General features: G+C 38.7%; 1 protein-coding gene across 1 annotated transcript in view; it reads right to left on the bottom strand.

Annotated features, from left to right (window-relative positions):
- hspa12a (heat shock protein 12A) overlaps positions 1-7,243 on the bottom strand; it is a 22,474-nt gene that overhangs the window by 6,067 nt on the left and 9,164 nt on the right. The window lies entirely within an intron of this gene.

Here is a 7,243-nt window from a genome sequence, read left to right as displayed (position 1 = left end):
AAATCCTAGAGGAAACACTGTAATGGCTTTTAAAAAGGTAGCAGTTCCATTTTTACTTTACTAATATCTCCAACACAGTCACCCCAATTTTTCTAATTTTTTGTCATTTCTACATTAACATGTTTTTAATTACTGAAAGGAAAAAATATATATATGAGATAGGCTCCCTTTCTCTCAGCTTCTGTGTGTCATTGGACGTGTTTGACTGTCAGCAGAGCCAGCAGGCTCTGGCATGGAGAGACAAAGTAAACAAAGTTAAACTAGTAACTGTCGCTTACAAGTAGAATAATAGTCAGTGTTTTGTTAGCAGGGTGGTTAAAGAAGGTCAACATTATTTAGCAGACTGATGTTGACAGTCGCAGGTTAAGTGTTTACGCTGTTTAATGAGCTACAGCTGACCTGCTTATTACCTTCTGGTTTAGCACAATCCTAAAACTCCAAAATGTAAATTCTTCCGTAGTGGCTGTGTCTTATCTCATCTACCTCTGTGAATTGAGGGTTTATCTCAACCAAAGCAGAGTCTGTGATTGTTGGAACAGTGGAAAGACTAACAAAGACTGTTTTGTTGAGTTTTATTTTGTTTCTGTCCACTTCAAATAAAGCTATGATGTAAAATTACAGTTTTTTTCCTATGGAGTCCTGAGTCCAGTCCTGCCCATGTATCTGGTTAAACTAAAGTTTTATCTCTGTAGGGATCCGTTCCATAATGCTGTCAGACACTTAGAATATCAATCTGAGCCTGTCAGTGGCAAAAACAACAACTTTTAGTGCACATACTGTGACAGGCGCATTTACATCGCATCGTCATTTCACAGCCACCGTCTGAGGCATACAGCCAGGATATTTTCACCTAAAACTCGAATTTAGGATTTATTTTAACAAAACTGGCATTGATGATTGTTAGAACAGTGGAAAAAAAATATTTTGTTTCTGTCCAGTTTGCATGTTTTTTATTTTAAGCAAAAAATGTTACCTAGAAGTAAGTAATTTTAGTACAACCAAAATGATTATCATACAATGAAAGTAAATAAGGAAAATATGATGAAAGAAAGATAAAATGTAGTATAAAAATACATTAATAATATAATATAATAATAAATAAAATCTCAAGCTTTGGTGCTGTTCTGTCAATTTTACCTGACATTTTCAATAAATCTCTAGATTGTTATAGCCCCCCCCCCAAAAAAAAAACACACTAATGCTTATATCTAAAGCTGGATGACAGATTGGCAGCACAGAAACAGCAAGAGCATTTACCGTAGAGGAATGGGGAAAGGAGATCATTACAGATGGGTAAAAGAAAGAAAGACTCTACCTTCTTCCAGCTCCGACCAAAGCTCTCCTATGACATTTTCCACCAAAAAGGTGCGGCTCTGCCGGTTGCGCCGGACATGCTCCTTAGCTGGTTGTTAACAGAGAGAGAATGTTCTGGTGAGTGTGATGAAGGCGTGAAGCTTGGAAGTGTGAAGCTGCATATACAGTGGTGTGTGATGCAAGCGGCAGGCTGATGATTTTTATAATTACTATAGAACACATATATATGAGTATATACCAGTATAAAAGATGCAATCAATGCCTCTAGGACCATCTGTCACAGCAGGGTGACCAATCATGTTACTTAGTGAGAACATGCATTAAAAGTGACGGGTTTAAAACAGACATAGAACACCTGCCAGAGTGCCGCCACTCTAAACATTGATCAAGAACCTTTATCAAACCTTCATTTAACCTTGTAATTCTGAGTGAAATAATACATCTGATCTTCCAAACAAAACCATGCCAAGAAAGCAGTATCAAACCAGCAGGTTCATAATTCTACATTCATGCATTCATTCCTGAGGTTGACTGGCTAATAGCAGGAAGACCTGGCAGCAGTAAATGTCAGAGGGTCATTTCCTCCTACACAGAGGAAACAATACAGAGAAGGAAGGACAATTCTCCAACACTCTAATGAGCTTTGCAGAGGGCATGAGAGAGGTCTGCAGTTAACATTACGTCAACCTAACATTCCAATAAAAAGCACAACAGTTTCCTCACAAGACAGTTTTAAAGAATAATTTTCCTATAGAGCAGTTTTATTACAAAATCATTGTCACTGCAAATGTATAACTGTAACATTAATATATACAGTAAAAAGCAATATTAGCCAGGACATTGTCACACAGGACACATTACATAACAGATAACAACATTGCAGGGAAACATATTCGGTAGAGAATGCTTCAGTGGGAATGGCCAATATGGGAAAGTCAAAGGGAAACAGCAGCAGTAGGTTTAAAGTTGACTGTTCCTATTGTGTTCCCAAAAACACCTAAAGACTTGAGTTGAAAGAACTCTTCCTGTCTATCCTCCTCAGATCCATGTCACTGCAGCATTTTAACACATACTTCAGACAGCTCAGACCGAAGAAATAACATAACATCCATTCCCAACCTTGGGGTTGCCTGATATTCAAACAAGAAAAAAGATAAAAATATAATTTTTTTAATGATTAAATATTAAGGTAATTTTAAGAGTTAATTTTAAGTTTTTGGGGGGTTTTTTTGTTTTTTGTTTTTTGTTTTTTTTGTTTCTTTTATCACCTTTACTTGATAGGACAGCTGAAAACAGACAGGAAAAAGGCAAGAGAAGGAGAGGGGATTGAAATGGCAGCAAAGGGCCGCCCAGGTTCAGATTTTGAACCTGGGCCGCTACAGCAAGGCCTCGGTACATGGGTCGCCAGGCCTTTTCTAACCCACTGGAAAAAGCAAACGGGGTGCCCAGTTTTTCTTAAGTTTACTCAATATAAAAATTGGGTTTTTTTAAAAGGAAAATTACTTTCCAATGGATCGGTTGGCCAGAACTTCAATGAAAACCTTGACCTCCACAGACTGCATGATTGATAAACTAAACATCCAGCCCCTCAGTTTTGATATAAGCAATATATCTTAAGTTTTTTAAGGCTTAGAGATTAAAGAAGATATTTGGGATAACTTTCAGTATCGGCGTATTTGTTTTTTATGGGATATTGTAATCGATTCCTTCAAAAACCAAATCAAACTTTTGTGTTTTCCTCCAATTGCCTAGAATAGCAAAGTGTGTTAAGCATAAACTAAGGGTGTTATGTTGCATAGAAAGGTAAATTGTTTTGTGGTTGTTGGTTTTCTTTTACTTTAGTTTTAAAAAAATGGGATTAAAAGAATTACAATACGATCACATTTTGCCTAAACGTAGGTAAAACGTACAATAAAAACAGAATGCAATGATTTTTGGCAAATCCTTTTGCACATAATTCAATTGGTACACTACAAGACAATATTAATGTCAACACTGATTGAACTTTTTGTTTTTTTTTTGGCAAAATTTCACTCAATTTTTGATTTTGGAGCCTGCCAACAATTTCCGAGGGAAGGGGCAAACAAAAAGAATGGAAAGTTTGAAGGAAGTTTTTTTTTTTAAACACCTGTTGAATGTTTGGAAACAATTCCCACAGATGAACAGTTTTAATTTGAAAACAAGGTTTTTGAGTTTGTTTCATTCCCAACAGTTTTAGACAACGTTTTCATCAACGTACAAAGTTTGCAAGGAATTTTAAGATTTCATCAATCTTACGGCCCATAAAAATCATAAAAAATCAGAAGAAACTGGAGAATCTTCTTTTTTGCACATAAGCGGCAGGCGGAAACCAATTGAATGCCTGTGAACCTTTCGTCTCTCAGGTTGGCACTGCATTAAAACCGACAATCATTGGTAAAAAAGGAATATTACCACAATGGGCTCAGGAAACCTTCAGACCCTGTCAGTTTTACACAAGTTTTCGTTCTAACATCTACAAAGTCAAGTAAACTTCTAAACCATGGCCAAGAAGCAATTATTTCAAACAACAACCCGAAAACGCCGCCAAAGCTTCTCGGGCCGAGTCATCTTGAGATTGGACTGACGCAAAGTGGAAAAAGTGTGCTGTGGTCTGACGAGTCCACATTTCAAATTGTTTTTGGTAATTATGGACGTTGTGTCCTCCAGGCCAAAGAGGAAAAGGACCATCCGGATTGTGTTATCAGCGCAAAGTTCAAAAGCCAGCATCTGTGATGGTATGGGGGTGTGTTAGTGCCCATGGCATGGGTAACTTGCACATCTGTGAAGGCACCATTAATGCTGAAAGGTACATACAGGTTTTGGAGCAACATATGCTGCCATCCAAGCAACGTCTTTTTCAGGGACGTCCCTGCTTATTTCAGCAAGACAATGCCAAGCCACATTCTGCACGTGTTACAACTGCCTGCAGTCCAGACCTGTCTCCCATTGAAAATGTGTGGCGCATTATGAAGCGCAAAATACGACAACGGAGACCCCGGACTGTTGAGCCCACTGAAGTATGTACATCAAGCAAGATCATGGACAGAACTTCCTTATTCCTCCACAAAGCTTCAAAATTAATGTCCTTCAGTTCCCAACCACTTATTGAGTGTTGTTAAAAGGAAAGGTGATGTAACACAGTGGTAAACATGCCCCTGTCCCAGCTTTTTTGGAACGTGTTGTGAGACTCGTAGGTACTCATAGAATCCATTTTCATTCAGATATCTTGAGGTCAGAGGTCAAGGGATCCCTTTGAAAATGGCCATGCTAGTTTTCAATCGCCAAAATTTAGCCTAACTTTTAAGCATTATTTACATCATTTTAAGTGTTGCATACTTACGGTATTCCAATCTCAAAAAGATTGTTCTGAATTAGCTGCTTTCCCAACATGGTGATACTCAGCTGGATACATAGTTCCATCAAACAGCCTCCGTGAGCACACTGTAAAACAGTCCAAAACACAGCCCACAAGTAGGCCTGAAGCAAAATGACAACAAATATGTAAGGGTTTAAAGCTCTTAATAGAGCTTTATCAGCATGAGTAGCCATATGTAAGGGGTTTAAAGCTCTTAATAGAGCTTTATCAGCATGAGTAGCCATTCCAATTTACAGCATCTGGGACTAAAAAATAGCACTTTCTGTCAGTTTTCTTTTGTTACAGGTGTCAAGAAATGACAGCTTCCAATCCAATTCCTGTTCATATGTGTACTTGATGTGTAGGTTGATTGTCAGTGCATTATGGTGAACATACCAGTACTAGATGTCAGGTGAGGTAGCAGTCTCTTATGTCCAATATGTAACATTTAGGAAACTGAATATAATATTCATATGTATGTTTTTATTAATGTATAATCACCTGAATATAGGAATTGCTTTGTTTTTATTAGAATGAACCATTTTCATCTACAGAGGTTGTGTGTCTTCTTCTACATAGACCGCCATGTTGAACCGCCATGTTTCTACAATAGCCCAATGGACAGACCCAACACTGGACCTTTTAATATGGTGTGCAGTGCATCCCTAAAATGGTCCCTAGACACTGGCGAGGAATTTGGCTGTTTAAATAGTAATACTACCAACGCAGGGCAGAACACCTTGTGCGCCTGTGGAGCAGGTCTGTGTAGCCCCAGCAGGCGATCGAATGTGATTAACTGGAAAAAATTGATTAAAGCATAAGTTGAGCTCTAGATGAACTCTCAGCCTCATTTCAAAGAGATATACTAAGATAAACTGAGTTTCCTTGGGTTTTCTCCCCATAACTCCCCTTCTCCTCAGCATTCTCACAGTCCAACAGCTAACTAGCTAGCTAAACTATTTACTGGCATAGTAAACAGCATCAAAACTGGAAGGAACTCTTTCCGAGAATCATGACAACATTACATCGCGGCCCAATACTTGAGTGTGTAGATATGTTCTGAACTTTGGGAACATACTGTGAATTCCACACCTAAGTACAACTTATCTACAGGTGTATCTCAATAAATGAGAATATTGTACAAAAGTTAATTTATTTCAATAATTCAATTCAAAAAGTGAAACTCATATTTTATATAGATTTATTACACACAGAGTGAAATATTTCAAGCCTTTTTTTCTTTTAATTTAGATGATTATGGCTTACAGGAAGCATGAAGTGCTCTAAAATCTCGTACAAATTTCGCTGGTAGGATGGCTGCCATAAACTGTTGACTTGATAAAACCAAGGTGGAGCCCCGAACACCAGCCAGTATGAAAATGCAAAACTTTCTTTCCATCATTGAAAAGGACCACTGACGCAACCCGTCCAGTCTTTGTTCTCCTAGCTCAGGCTACCAGGACGCTTTCTGACAACTGTCTCTGGTTCAAAGAGGACAGTTGTACGCCCCATGTTCTGGATACACTGTGTCAGATGGTGGCTCTTGCGATGCAACTGACTCCAGCCTTAGTCCACTCTGTGAATCTACCCCACTTCTTGAATGGCCGCTGCTTCACAAACCTCTCAAGTCGCGCGGTTTATCCCTGCCGCTTGTGCACGACTTTTTCCTTCCCCGCTCAACTTTCTATGATATCTGCCTGGACTACTGTCGAACAGCCAGCCTTAATTGGTGCAATGTACCTTTCTTGTGGCTTACCCCTTCGTGGAGCGGGTGGCAATGACCGTCTTCTTACAACTGCAAGTCAACAGTCTTCCCATGATTTTGTAGCCTACTAAACTAGAACTTAGAGACAAAACATTTAAACGGCTCCAGGAAACCTTTGCAGGTAATTTGAGTTACTTAGCCTGATTAGAGTAGACCATCGTGAGTCCTACAATTCATTCGAAACTGATTACTAATATTTTTCTGAATACTGAATTTGGGTCTTTCATTAGGCTGTAAGACACTAATAAATCAAAATGGACATTGAAATGTTGTCACTCTGTTGTGTAATCGAATCCATATATTACGTTTCCACTTTTGAATTGAATTAGTGGAAATCATGAACCTTTCCTGACTTGGTTGTAGACAGTTTATAGGCTAGACAGTTTTTGACCTACCCACCAACCAAGATTCTGGCCAAAAAAACAAGAAAAAAATATCACAACCATTTCTCGTTGTTTCACTTAATGTATTTTGAATTGTACCCCAGCCAACATGCTACTTGCTACCATGTGTTATCTTGTCTGGGGCCCACTATCGACCTACATGTTCGTACACTACTTATACACTGAGTGACCAACAGCCTTGAATTCATGAACATTAACCACTTTCCAGTAATATCTAGCTTGTGTGTGTGTGTGTGTGGTGTGTGTGTGTGTGTGTGTGTGTGTGTGTTGTGTGTGTGTGTGTGTGAGGAGTGTGTGTAAGCTGTAATGTTTCCATTTCCATTGCTTTTTGTACATTAGCTCCCTCGGTTCCTTCCTAATGGCTAAGGAAGTCAATGCTAAGAT

This window comes from Morone saxatilis, unplaced genomic scaffold (assembly GCF_004916995.1).
Source record: "Morone saxatilis isolate NCDOM2014 unplaced genomic scaffold, NCSU_SB_2.0 Contig19, whole genome shotgun sequence".
Taxonomy (NCBI): domain Eukaryota; kingdom Metazoa; phylum Chordata; class Actinopteri; family Moronidae; genus Morone; species Morone saxatilis.
The sequence above is the reverse complement of the archived record's forward strand: the minus strand, read 5'-3'. Positions and strand labels throughout refer to the sequence as shown.